At 49.1% G+C, this 13,999-nt stretch overlaps 1 protein-coding gene and 1 long non-coding RNA gene across 11 annotated transcripts in view; one reads left to right on the forward strand and one right to left on the reverse strand.

Annotated features, from left to right (window-relative positions):
• The window catches only part of GNB1 (G protein subunit beta 1), an 85,429-nt gene that overhangs the window by 64,777 nt on the left and 6,653 nt on the right, over positions 1 to 13,999 (reverse strand). The gene's annotated exons all lie outside the window — the stretch shown is intronic.
• On the forward strand, positions 3,809 to 12,401 carry LOC146402529 (uncharacterized). 2 transcript variants are annotated; one of them, XR_014806949.1, is made up of 2 exons: positions 3,809 to 10,682; positions 11,480 to 12,401. It is a non-coding gene; the product is annotated as an uncharacterized LOC146402529 (long non-coding RNA). The 2 variants fall into 2 exon arrangements; XR_014806950.1 differs by having other exon boundaries at positions 8,152 to 10,682; positions 11,474 to 12,401.

Here is a 13,999-nt window from a genome sequence, read left to right on the forward strand (position 1 = left end):
CACATCAAGAAGCCCTTCCTGCAAACAACCCACCCAAAGGTTATAAAATATTTCTTGTAATAATTTTCTAGTGCTTCTGCGTTTGATTTTTACAGTTAAATCTTTAATCCACCCAGAATCTCTATGCGCTGTGGAACGTACAATTTTCTACTTTATTTTTCCCAAAAGACACACACTGCCAGTTGATGTAACATCTTCGTACATTATAAATCATCCATTCCCAACCCATGTAAAATATCACACTAGGAGTTCTTCTGCGGTCCTATGGGTTAAGGATCTGGCTTTGCCACTGTTGTGGCTTGCTGCTGTGGCGTGGGTTCAATCCCTGGCCCAAAGAACTTCCACACCCCCTGGGCACAGGCTGGGGGGGGGACAGCACTTGCATACAGAAAACTGGCCGTGCCCACAGCAGGCTGAAGTTCCCGGGCCAGAGACTGAACCCTGGCCACAGCAGCAGTGGTCCAAACCACAGCAGTAACACCACCAGATCCTTAGACTGCTGAGCCACCAGGGAACTCCCTTCGTATAAACATGTTTTCCCCTTTTTAAAAAAAGGGAAAGTTTTAGGTTTACCATTCATTTTTTAAAATGGAATGGGTCAATTTGCCCAAGAACTCAAAAAAGTTATTTCTAAAGTTAGTTTCTATGAAGCAGTAGGTTATTTACCAAAAAAGAAAGCCTGTTGCCAGACCCGCGGCTCTCAGGATGAACCACTTTCCTTCGCCTTTTCTGACCATTCATTATTTAACTCTCGTGCCTCAAAGCAGTGACTTCAATAATACCACTAAAGACAGAATTTCACTGTAAAGCACCCTAAAGTCTACTTCAGCTAACCGTTCAGGACAAAGAGCTTAACTGCAGGATGGATTGTATGTCCCTGGCCTCTCTCCCTCGGGGCACCTCTGAGAGGATGAGGCCGCAGGAGAGGCAGGAGCAGCCACACAGGTGCACCTGGAGCTGGAGCCTTCCCACGCCCCTGCTCGCTCCCCCGGGAATCACAGCATCTCAGTCACAGGAATAATAAGTGAGAAAGACAAAGGGATGGCAGTGAAAGGAACCTGTTTGTCTAACTGCAGCTACTCATCAAGTGCCTGGCTCCTCCTTCCTGCCTCTTCCTGCAGGGGACCCGGGTCCCTCTGGCACTCTCCCCAAGGACATGTCAATTCTGCAACAGGCCAGGATGTACACAGCTTCAGGGCTTACATTCAGTTTAAAAGGGAATGTGTACCTGAGCCTGCACCGACTTGTAATGCTATGTCATTATGTCTTAGATTAAAATCTTTTTTGTTTGAAATGTAATTCCTCCCCCTCCCAATCAAATCAGCTAATCTCACCTTGTCTCTTTCACATCTTGAAATTCTGAGCTTAGCAGGCACTTTACGCAAACTGTCAAGCATGGAAGGGTAGCTCAAACGACAGGAGGGATCGTTGGCTGACAGCTAACTCCTTCAACCCATTTTTCAAATAGAAAACACATTAAATTTGACGTTAATTCAAACGCTATTTAACCTCACGAGGCTTACTGCAGATTGGTCACAGGTGCCACGCCCCAGCCTCTCAACTGGAGGAAGAAGCACACTGACCAGGACATGCTGTGAAATCCTGAGCCCAGCCAAGGCGAAGGCCCCTCCAAAGAGCTGGCACCAGCTGTGAGACAGGCCTGGGGGTACAGAGTCAGACAGGAGCCTGCCTACCAGCCTTTCTTAAGGGGTTTAGCCTTCTGTTCCTGCCTCAATTTCCCCTACCAGCTCCCACCATTTCTATCAACATCAATTGTGCTCGCTTCTCTGTGTGGGGTCCAGGGACCAGCAACACCAGAGGCGCCTGGGAGCTTGTTAGGAAAGCTCACTCAGCCCCACTGACTGAATTAGGAGCTGTAGCTAACAAGATCCCAGGGGACCCATCACAGAGTCAAGTTCTGAGATGCACCCAAAATAACACATGGCTTAGGCTCTACCTATTTAAAAACAGAACTCTCTGCTGTTCCCATGTCACCCACCAACTACGAAGCCCCTTCCCTGCCTCGCCCTGCAGAGCACACCTTCTCGAAGCCACATCCCCCCAGTCTCCCCTCCTCAGCTCCCAGCTTCCAACTCACTGCAATCTGGCCTTCCCTGCCAACCACCTAGTCCCGAGTTCCCACATCCAAAGGACCCCTTTCATCTAACCTCCAAAGCACTCTGCACGGCAATACCCCAGCATCCTCCGCGTGCAGGGGACGGCATCCACTCACAAGAACTCAAACTCCACCTACAGCTTTCTGACCCAACCCCAGGCCGACGTGCTCATGGTTTTCCACATCCACTCTGAACCTCAAACACTCCAAGCGTAGTTCTTGTCCCCACTGGACAGCCAGCAACCTGCACCACCCATGAGGTTTCATCACAGTGCCTGAGGTCACCAGCCCTAAGTCTGCAAAGCAAGCCCTGAAAAATCACCCAAGACACCTTCCTTTGCTGTGTCCATTGGCGCCGTGGCTGGCTCTGCCCCCGGAGCAGATGTGAGCCTCGTGAGCCTAGCCTAGCCGTGTCCTTCCATGTTCTCGGCCCCCACCCTTGGCCAAGCCACTTTACTGCTCATCAACGATCTCCTATGAATGATGTTTGTCTCTATTTGCCCAACAACCCGTTCTTCATTCAGCAAGCTGAATAATCTTGAAAACCTCACATCCTGTCACATCCTGCTTAAAACTGCTCAAAGGGCGAGTTCCCATCGTGGCTCAGTGGAAATGAATCTGACTAGTATCCATGAGGATGCAGGTTCCATCCCTGGCCTCACTCAGTGGGTTAAGGATCCAGCAGTGCCACAAGCTGTGGTGTAGGTCACAGAGGTGGCTCGGATCTGGTATTGCTGTGGCTGTGCCATAGGCCAGCAGCTGGAGTTCCGATTCGACAACTAACTACAGTTATCTCTGGACAAGCAACCGTGGAGAGCAACAGCGAGAGCAAAAGCGAAAGCACGTGGCTGCGCCTCTAGGAGGTTGGTGCTTCCATAAGGGAAGGAAGGAGTCACTGCTTTGGGGGCACTTTCTGTCGTCTTCTCAAGATCTGGGTTGATACGCATGTCCTCTGCCTCCTCCTCAGGCCCCAAGGCACGGTTAGTGGGATGGACTGGCAGGAGTCTCTCCCTAGTCCCATGAAAATAACCCTCAAGGATGTCACGGTCCTGTTGCCACAAAAGAAACCAGACAGCTGCAAAGAAGAGAAACTGCCTTGAGGACCCTTCCAGTACAAGCCCTATCCTGCTCCCCAGACACTCACACCCCAGCGTCTAAGTGGGTGCCAAAGACCACAGAAAGACAGAGAGGGCTAAAAATAACCAAAACTGAGATTCTTTAAGTCCAGCAATTTTAGGAAGCATGTATATGTTTTTTTCAAAGAAGTAAAATATTTAAAAATAAATTTGACTAGAAAAATTCCAATTACATACAAAAACTATCCTTTAAAATATACATTTCTCGATCATGCTTGACAAACACTCCCAAGATTTACATAATATCACATAGGTTCCTGGAGCTTCCATTGTGGTTCAGCAGTAACGAAACCAACTAGTATCCATGAGGACATGGGTTCGATCCCTTGCTCAGTGGGTTAAGGATCCGGCACTGCTGTAAACCACGTGTAGGGTGCAGATGAGCCTCGGATCCTGTGTTGCTGTGGCTGTGGTGTAGGCCAGCAACTGCAGCTCCGATTCTACCACTAGCCTGGGAACCTCCATATGTCACAGGTGCCGCCCTAACCCCACCCCCACCCCCCCAAAAAGGTTCCTAACCTCAGATATACAAAGGCCACTAAAAGTTCTGAACCGATTTTGTTTTTTTGTTTTTTTATTTTTGCTTATTTTGTTTTGGCCGCCCCCATGACATGTGGAAGTCCCCAGGCCAGGGAATCAAACCTAAGTCACGGCAGTGACAACATCAGACCTTTAGCCTGATGAGCCACCAGAGAACTCCTGAAAAGACTTAAATTTTCTGAATTCTTACTTCCCTTATATGAAGACTTTTCTTCTGGTTTTTCTTCTTTTTTGTCTTTTTAGGGCCATACTGGTGGCATATGGAGGTTCCTGGGCTAGGGGGTCAAATCAGAGCTGTAACAACCTGCCTACACCACAGTCACAGCAATGCCAGATCCCAGCCGCACCTGTAACCTGCGTTGCCCATGGTGACACCAGATCCTTTACCCCACTGAGCACGGCCGGGGATCAAACCCACATCCTCATGGATACTAGTTGGCTCCTTAATCCACTGACCCACAACGGGAACTCCCTGAAGTCTTTTCTCCACACCTCCCAAATCTCTATAGGACCATGCTACCCAACAGGGCTGCTCTTAGCTACGTCCATTTTTTTTTAAAAGAGACATTTTAAAAATGTGTCCCATCCTGGCTCAGCAGTAATGAACCCAATTAGTATCCATGAGGATACAGGTTCAATCCCTGGCCTCGATCAGTGGATTAAGGATCTGGCCTTGCGCTGAGCTGTGGTGCAGGCCAGCAGCTGTAGCTCTGATGACCCCTAGCCTGGGAACTTCCATATACCAAGGGTGTGGTCCTAAAAAGGCAAAACACCCAAAAGACAAAAAACCTAATTGTATTAAAGCCAAAAAGGACACAACACTGTAAATCAACTATACTTTAATAAAATATTTTTAAAAACTAAAAAGGGAGTTCCCACTGTGGCGCAGTGTGTTAAGAATCCAAATGCAGTGGCTCAGGTTGCTGCAGAGGTGCAGATTCGATCCCTGACCAGGTACAGGGGGTTAAAGGATCTGCTGTTGGTGCAGCTGCAGCTTGGATTCAATCCCTGGCCCAGGAACTTACACAGGCCAAAAGTGCAGCAAAAAAAATAAATAAATAACAAAAATATCAGTCCAGGAGCTCCCCGGTAGTCTAGAGGTTAAGGATCTGATGTCGTCACTGCTGTACCACAGGTTTGATCCCTGGCCTGGGAACTTCTACATGCCATGGGCATGGCCAAAAAATAAATTTTTGAAAAGTATCCAGGAACTCCCACTGTGGCTCAGTGGGTTAAGAATCTGACACTGTGTCCATGAGGATGTGAGGTCAATTCCTGGCCTCAATTAGTGGGTTAAGGATTTGGTGTTGCCACAAGCTATGGTGTAGGTCACAGATGCGGCTTGGATCTAGCACTGCTGTGGCTGTGGTGTAGCTGCAGCTCTGATTCGACCCCTAGTCTGGTTACTTCCATATGCCGTGGGGGGGGGGACAATAAAAAAAAAAGTCCAAAGGTGTATTTATTCTCTAAATAACTACAGATTGCCAAGATGTTCCAATCAGCACAGGAACAACAGAAGATGCGTTCCTAAAAAGCTGCTCCGCTGTTAAAACGAATCATTTACCCACTGACTTATAACATCACTCCCAACAATTTTAGCAGCTTTTACTTTTTTTAAGCTAGCATTATCTAAATCTGTGAACAAATGTTGAGACTAGAAAGGCTGCCGTTGTAAAGCTCTTCTTTCACAGCTGAAGTGCAGAAAGCTGCTCAGCAGCGTAGCATTTTCCTGAATATGTCAAGTTTTAAATTATGGGCAACGTGCGCAGTCAGCTCCTATATTTAAGAATAGGATCGGAGGACACGAAGGTCCCTCACTGATTTGAGCAGCACCTTTTAAATGCCATCCCTTCAGGGCTAGGCACCAAGACGCTTCCCTGCTCCCCGATTCCATCCATGCCCAGGAAAAGCTCCCTGCCCCCTTCACTTCTCATCTCTGTGGGTCACAGCAGCCACGCCCAAACCCACGTGTCACCAGTGGGGAAGCCATCTCAAGCCCTTCCAATGACCCTTCTGCCCATTCTCAGGAAAACCACCGCAACGTTAAGGTCCTCATTAAGTGGTGTCACAGGCAACCATCCCCAGACCTGCCTATGCATCAGGCTCACCTGGGGTGTTCCTTTCAACTCCCAGTCCGGAGCCCAGACGGACTGATGGACACTGTCAAGGGGTCCGACTCAGTCAAGTTTAAGAACTAGCCCTGCCGACATAAACAACCCAACTGGCGTGGCCCCTCCTTCCAACCCTGGTGGTGAGGGCGAGGAAGAGACAGGTCCTCACAACTCTGTAACCACAACTGGAGGTGGCCGCCATGAAGGCAACGACTGAGGTCAGTCGACCTGAAGAGCAACAGTGTGACCAGAAAAAGCCTCTTGAGAAGGTGACATTTAAGCTGAGCCCTAGAGGATCAAAGACTCAGGAGTAAAAACAGCAAAAGGAAGGAGATGGCAGGTGGACAAGGAGGAGGGTCCAGAGGTCAGAAAGGCTGAGGCAGAGACAGAAACTTGTGAGGTATCAAAACAATCCGTAAACAGCATTTAAAACAGGCAAGAACAGGGAGTTCCCCGGTGGTCTAGTGGTTAGGAAATAGCACTTTCACAACTGTGGCTGGGGTTCAAGCCCTGGTCTGGGAACTGAGATCCTTCATTAAGCTGCTGCAAGATGCAGAAAAAAGAAAAAAAAAAACACAACACAGATGGAAGTAGACATGACCACCCAAGGAGAGCCCAAAGAGAGCCCAAGAAGAGATGAATCCTGGACTCAAGACACCAGACAACCGAGGGCGTGCAGGGCAGGCAGAGGAGGACCCTGGAAGGAAACCAAGGACAGACAAAACGGCAGAAGGCGAACCAGGAACTAAGAGTGCCTTTCAAAAAGGTGGTGATCGAGTTTGAGTTCAATGCCGAGAGGCACACTATGTTGAAGACAAAGAAAAATGACCACTTCAGGGAGCTTTCCCACCCTGTAAGCTCACAGCCAAGGAAAATGGAAATAAGAGGGACAGAGACCCTCTAACGGCTCCTCCCTCCTCTGACTCCACGCTGACCAAGAAGCTGCTCTGCTCCTGAACTTCAGCTCTGTGAGACATCCAGAGTCCGGAAGGAACATTTACCTTTTCTACCCAAGTTCTTTCTACTGGTTTCTCCAACATGCGACTGGTTTTCTTTTTTGGCCACACCCACGCCATAGCTGTCACCAATCACAGCAGTGACAATACCGGATCCCCAACCCACTGAGCCACAGGAGAACTCCAACTGAGACTTCTTTTTACAAACCTGTCCATGGCGGGATGGTAAAGACATGAGATACGAAATCAGGAACGCAAGGACTGGGCCAAGGAAGAAGCTCCAGGTAACTGCAGTGGGCTGAAAAGTGTCCCCCAAATATTCTTGTCCACCTGGAAATCTATCTGTAAATGTGACTTTATTTGGAAAAAAGATCTTTCCAGGTATAATTAGTTCTAACTCACAATGAGGTTACACTGGATTAGGCCCCCATCCAATGACTGGCATCCTTTTAAGAGCAGAGACAGACACATAAAGAAGGCCACTTAAAGACAGACCCAGAAACTGGATTGCCAGCAACCACCAGAAGCCAGAAAGAGGCATCAGAGGGAGCTGCCCTGCCAACACCTTGCTTTCAGACTCAGCCTCCAAGAAGGGCGAGAGAATAAACTTCTGCCATTGGAAGCCACTCAGTTTGCGGTGGGAGTTAACGGCAGCCCCAGGAAACGGAGCGTCTCATTTCAGAGCCAAAGAGAAGAACCCCTGAAAACCCTCAGTGAGATAGGAATAAAGAGCGGGGTTTGCACAGAGAAGCCGTGAGGCACAGAAGAAGGCAGGCGAGGAGGGCAGAGGCGACAGGCAGTGGCGGTGATGGAAGTGGGCACGTCAGCGCCCGCACCTTGCTAAGCCCCGCAGTACGCATTCTATTTGTACCGTCTTGTTTCATCCTGGGCACTACCCTAGGAGATGGGAAAACTGGGAGGAGGTAAATAACTTGTTCACAGCTCCTGAGCTCTGACTCTGCAGAGCCGGGATGCCTGGCACGTGGGCACGGAAAAACCACAGGGAGAAGGAACCCAATTATTTCAAAGGTGACCCTCTGGGAAATACACATAGTGACAGTAACAAAGTAGAAAAAGTAGAATTTAAGAATCTACGCAAAGTTCTCTAGTGGCCTAGCGGTTAAGGCTCCAGCACTGTGGCCTGGGACCTTCCAAATGTGGGGGCGTGGCCAAAAAACCTACATACACGGTGTTCTCCAGTCCCTGCACATGGGCACTACAAAAGACAAAGGAAAATATAATAGTACTTTGTGGTTACTTACAGAGAGGGGAATTACACATCTCCCCCCACCTTTTTTTTTTTTTTTTTTGCTTTTTAGGGCCACATTCGTGGTATATGGAGGTCCCCATGCTAGGGGTCTAATCAGAGCTGCAGCTGACAGCCACAGCCACAGCAGATCCGAGTCACGTCTGCAAGCTACACCACAGCTTATGGTAATGCCAGATCCTTAACCACTGAGCAGGGTCAGGGATCGAACCCGCAACCTCATGATTCCTGGTCAGATTCGTTTCCGCTACATCACAACGGGAACTCAATCCCTCTTCATTCTTATATTCCTAATTTTCTACAACTAGACATTTTTGCTATTAAAATACAAAAGTTAAAAAACTGAAATTATAAAATGGACTTACTGAAAAAGACATCTTCATAAAAAGGACCTACGCCACAGCTCATGGCAATGCTGGATTCTTAACTCACTGAGCGAAGCCAGGGATGGAACCCAAGTCCTCATGGATATAGTTGGGTTCCTTAACCACTGAGTCATGATGGAAACTCCCAGGGAGTTTAATTTTAAACGGAGAAAATTTAAAATAGTGCCTGAAAAAGAGACCAAGATTGGAGTTCCCTGGTGGCTCAGCAGGTTAAGGACTCAGCACTATACCGCTATGGGCTCAGGTTATTTCTGTGGCTCAGTTTGATCCCTGGCCCAGCAACTTTTGCAAGCCACGGGTGTGGTCAAAAAAAAAAAAAAAAGATATAAAGGTTAACTGAGGGACTAAGTCATATAAGACTCGTCAGTCATGTTAGAAGGTGGGATAGAAGGAGCACCTGGGGAAGAAACTAAAGATAAAACTCTTGGTGAGCATGCTTTCAAGTGAAAGACTCTCCCCCTTCAGTAACATACGAAAGAGGCAGACACAGGCAGAGACGTCTCCCCGGATGGAAGACTAAGGGAGCAGAGCTCCTGCTAGCAGGTAGGACAGGGCTCTGGTGGCAAACTGACGTCTGAACGTGGGTTCAGGGTTGAACACGGGTTCCAAGGATTCCTGGCCGTGACTATGGCCAATTCCCTCATCTCCCTGTGGGCTGAGCCATCTGTGAAGGGGGCTATGCACCGTTCCTGGCTCAGAGCTGATGTGAGGTGCAGCAGTAACAACAAAGTTCTCAGCACGGTGCCCAGACTAGGAGGCACCCCACAAACGTGAGCTAGCACCCTTGCGATCATCAACTTGCAAAATGCAAGTTTAAGAACTGCCGAGGGAACTGTCAGTGGAGGACAGGAGGGCTATGGCCTGGAGAATGTGTTTCAGCAGGGCAATCTTGGAGCACTTCTCCCCACGCTCTTTACACACGTATGTGTCTACGCCACGTGGATGTGCTCATCAAGAGCCCGAGCCCTGAGCCCTCCGTTGCAGTTCCAAGCACCATCCTGTATTAGGGCTTCTCCTCTTGCCCAGATATCTACCTGGTTAGTTCATCCCATGTTTCTACCGCCTTTTTAAAATGAAATCCCTCCGGCTGTGTAGCACTGGGAACTATGTCCAGTCACTTATTACGGAGCATGACAACGTGAGAAAAAAGAATGTATACATGTATGTGTAACTGGGTCACCATGCTGTACAGTAGGAAAAAAAAAACTGTATTGGGGAAATAACAATTAAAAAAAAAAAATGAAATCCTTGCACTCCTCAGGGCCCTGCCCCGACTTCCTTTTTAGCACAGGCTTTCCCACCCACCACGTGACCGATGACAGTCCTCTCACCAGGGGAGGGCTGCTGTCTCCCGTCACTGCCCCACCACCAGCTGCTCTCTGGCACTACTCAGCCTGGAACAAGCGTTTTACTGACACTCCCCCTCCCCTCCACGGGAGCTCCTTGCTCTCAACACCTGACAAGGCTCCAGCTACTCCATCTAAAACCAAGGCAGAGCAGGAGTTTTTGCGTGGCACAGCAGGTTAAAGATCCAGCATTGTCACTGCAGCTGTTTGGGTCGCTGTTGTGGCATGGGTTCAACCCCTGGCCGGGGAAATTCCACATGCCTCAGGCACAGCCAAAAAAATTAACGAATTAAATTAAATGAAGGCAGCACAGAGCTGCCCCTCAACCCCATGTGCCTCTCCACCCCTTTCCTTCAGAGCCTCCCCCAAACTCCCTGCCACTCATCAGCCCTGGGGAATGGTGACCACTGACCCCCCAGTCTCTGTCTCAAACTCAGCCAAATTTGCTCTGACCACTCTCTCTCCCCTCACAGACTCTTAGACACGGACACTGCTCCAATGTCCTTCCCACTTCTGACCACGCCTTTACGAGCTTTTTCCCTCCGCCCAGCCCTCAACACCCAAGCTATGCCAATGGGTCTTCAACCTTCAGCGACGCTCTGGGTGGTTCTACACCCCAGGAAAAGGCACAAGCCCACACTTACAATGTCGCTGTATCTATAAGGACACACCAGGACAGGGTACCTGTCCTCAGCGGGGGCCTCTCATGTGGCCCCTCTGGTTTAACCACTGCACTGCTGCTCGAAGGCTTAGTCTCAGGCTGCCTTTACATTCTTTTCTTTGCCCCCCCCCTTTTTTTAGGGCTCCACCCGTGGCATATGGAGGTTCCCAGGCTAGGGGTCAAACTGAAGCTGCAGCTGCTGGCCTACACCACAGCTACAGCAACTCAGGATTTGAGCCACGTCTGCAACCTACACCACAGGTCACGGCAATGCCAGATCCCCAACCTACTGAGCGAGGCCAGGGACCAAACCCGCATCCTCAGGAATACTAGTTGGATTGTTTCCACTGCACCACCGTGAGAACTCCCTGCCTTTACATTCTTAATTACTGAGGATCCCAGAGTCTATCAATGGATATTTGCTATGCTAGAAATTAAGAGACTTTAAAAAATATTTCATAAGGCCGTTACAATGCCACCATAAATATTTTTACAAAAAATAACTACAGCAGTTCCTGTCATGGTCAGCAGTAACAAACCTGACTAATATCCATGAGGACACAGGTTCGATCCCTGGCCTTGCTCAGTGGGTTGGGGCTCCGGCATTGCAGTGAGCTGAGGTGTAGGTCCCAGACATGGCTCAGATCCCATGTTGCTATGGTTGTGGTGTAGGCCAGCGGCCACAGCTCCAATTCGACCCCTAGCCTGGGAACCTCCATATGCCTTGCATGTGGCCCTGAAAAGACCAAAAAACACAACTACAGAAAAAACCTAGAAGAATTCTGTGGCGTGAAGAGGGCCACTGGTAAGCGTTTCAGCACATCTCTTTAAGAGTCTGCCTCAACCGGACAGAGCTGGATTCTCGCAGCTGCTTCCGCACTCAATCTGGTGCAGCATCTTGTTTGGGTTGAAGATGAAGAAAATTCAGCCTCACAGAGACATGCAGTTGGAAAGGGGGAGTATTTTAACAGCATTCTGGAATAAATGTGGACAGCCTTCTTTGACAGAACATCAAACCGTGACAAGTGATAAGTTTCTTAAAGCGTAGTTCTGATGTGGAATCTCAAACTGTATCAATGAGCTTTTCGTTAGTTACATCCAACGCCAGGAGCTTTTACTCCACTCTTGAGTGCTGGGTGTGTCATCTACCCATCTGCAAGTTAGCGGCGTCAGGCACAGGACAGTTCAGGCCAAAAATACTGAACTGAGTTTATGCAGACCTTCCAAATGCTGACACACTTTCTTACGTAATATTAAAAAAAGAGAGAAACATTTCTTTAGCATCACCACCCATCTTGTAAGAAAAATCTTTAAGTACTTGAAAGCTGTCAAGCTCATGGTAGCAAAATCAAGCTTTCCAAAATTCTAATTTTCATTTGAAAGCTCAAATTTTATCACTGCCAACAACACTGTCAGTTATTTTTCTTGAAGTATCTGTTTCACTGCCTTTGTTTTAAGAAAATATCTGCCAAACACCCTTGTCTAAAGAGCCATCATTTTCTGTCAGCTGTTCTTTCAACAATCGCACTACGGCTGCCCGTCCATCAGACAACGGCTCTGACACATGAGGACACATCAGCGCTCCCCGCCTGCTCCCCGTCTTGTGGCACAGACCAGTAGAAAGACGGGTGCTCCAGGCCGAAGTGTAATAAAATTAGTTTGTGGAGTTCCCGTCGTGGCGCAGTGGTTAACGAATCCGACTAGGAACCATGAGGTTGCGGGTTCGGTCCCTGCCCTTGCTCAGTGGGTTAACGATCCGGCGTTGCCGTGAGCTGTGGTGTAGGTTGCAGACGCGGCTCGGATCCCGCGTTGCTGTGGCTCTGGCGTAGGCTAGTGGCTACAGCACCGATTCGACCCCTAGCCTGGGAACCTCCATATGCCGCTGGAGCGGCCCAAAGAAATAGCAAAAAGACAAAAAAAAAAAAATTAGTTTGTATTGCTTCATGAAGGATATTAAACTAGATCTTCAGTTTAAACCACAAGTTCATGGAGTGAAGAATCCTATGCCTGCAATAACTGCTTAACTGACTTGGTGCCACGGCCTTGCTTTGTGCCCCAGAGCCAGCAGTGTCACCCGTCACTGCTTCTGCACCATCAGGTGGAACGTCCACATAAAGTCCAGGGACGTAAATGGCATCATGACAGCAGCTCAGACCTGACTGGCCCACAGACCATACTCTTGAGACCCTCGCTGTAAGTGACAGTGACACCAGAGACGTCAACCACTAAATACGGGTAACTCAGAGTTCCCTTGTGGCACAATGGATTAAGGATCTGTTGCTGTCACTACTCGGGCTTGGGTCACTTCTTTGACACAGGTTCGATCCCTGGTCCAGGAATTCCCACATGCTGTGCGCACGGCCGAAAAAAGGTAAATACAGTTAACTCATCCCCACCACTGCTCCAGAGCGCCATCCTCACCTACACAAAAGTCAGTTTTTCAACACACGCTATTTCACAACTGGTGACGGCACAGTGAACCCAAGTGCCCATCTTTTTTTTTTCCTTCTTAGGGCCACAACCGCAGCCTGTGGAAGTTTCCAGGCTAGGGGTCGAATAGGAGCTACAGCTGCCGGCAACAGCCACAGCCAGGTCAGATCCAAGCGGCATCTGTAACCACGCCACTGCTTGCAGCAACGCCAAATCCTAAACCCACTGAGCAAGGCCAGGGATCGAACCCGCATCCTCACAGAGATCAGTTCAGGTTCTTCACCCGCTGAGTCACAACAGGAACTCCAAAGCTCAAGGGAGCGTAGAACCAGTGGGCGATCGACATAAAGGCCAGGGAGACAGAGCAAGGGAAGATGGAAGTGAGTGGGAGTGGAGCTTGTCCTCTGAGAGGGCTATCAGAACAAAGGCCTGAGTGAACTGACAAACCTCCCAGCGAAGAGCTCTGCAAGAACAAGAAGTGGAAGGTGTAAGGGCCACTTGTGATGGAGCCGGATAATGTGAGAAAAAAGAATGGACACATGTACGTGTATCTGGGTCACCTTGCTGTACAGGAGAAAACTGACACAACACAGTAAACCAGCTATAGCGGACAAAATAAAGATCACTACAGAAAAAAAGAAAGCGTAAGGGCTGGTGTGTTTGGATGCAGAAGGTGGGAACGCCTTCTGGGGGCCTCAAACCCAGGGTGCAAAGACAAACGCACTGTTTGCTCATTTTAGTTAATACGAAACAGCCAGAGGATGTCCAGGACAGAAACCTGTGCCCAGTTACTCCTTTCTTACCTTCCGTGCAGTCGTCGAGGCGTCTCAGTCACCAGCTCCCAGCCCCCCCCCCCTGCCCCGCCCCCTGTCTAGACTCCCTTCCTCTCTGAAGCATCCCATCTGGAACTGATGACCTAGGTCCTCTTCCTCTGAGCATCTCCAAGTTCAGGCACCAAGTGGTGCTTCTCCTCAAACCCTCTGAAGGCTCCTACAGCCCTTGAGGTCAGAGTGCAAATTTTCTATCAAGGCCCTGACTTTTCAGTGTCCA

This window comes from Sus scrofa, chromosome 6 (genome assembly GCF_054392235.1).
Source record: "Sus scrofa isolate SSC_HxYL_T2T_F1_AM1 chromosome 6, Sscrofa_HxYL_maternal_Yorkshire_Landrace_v2.0, whole genome shotgun sequence".
Taxonomy (NCBI): Eukaryota; Metazoa; Chordata; class Mammalia; order Artiodactyla; family Suidae; genus Sus; species Sus scrofa.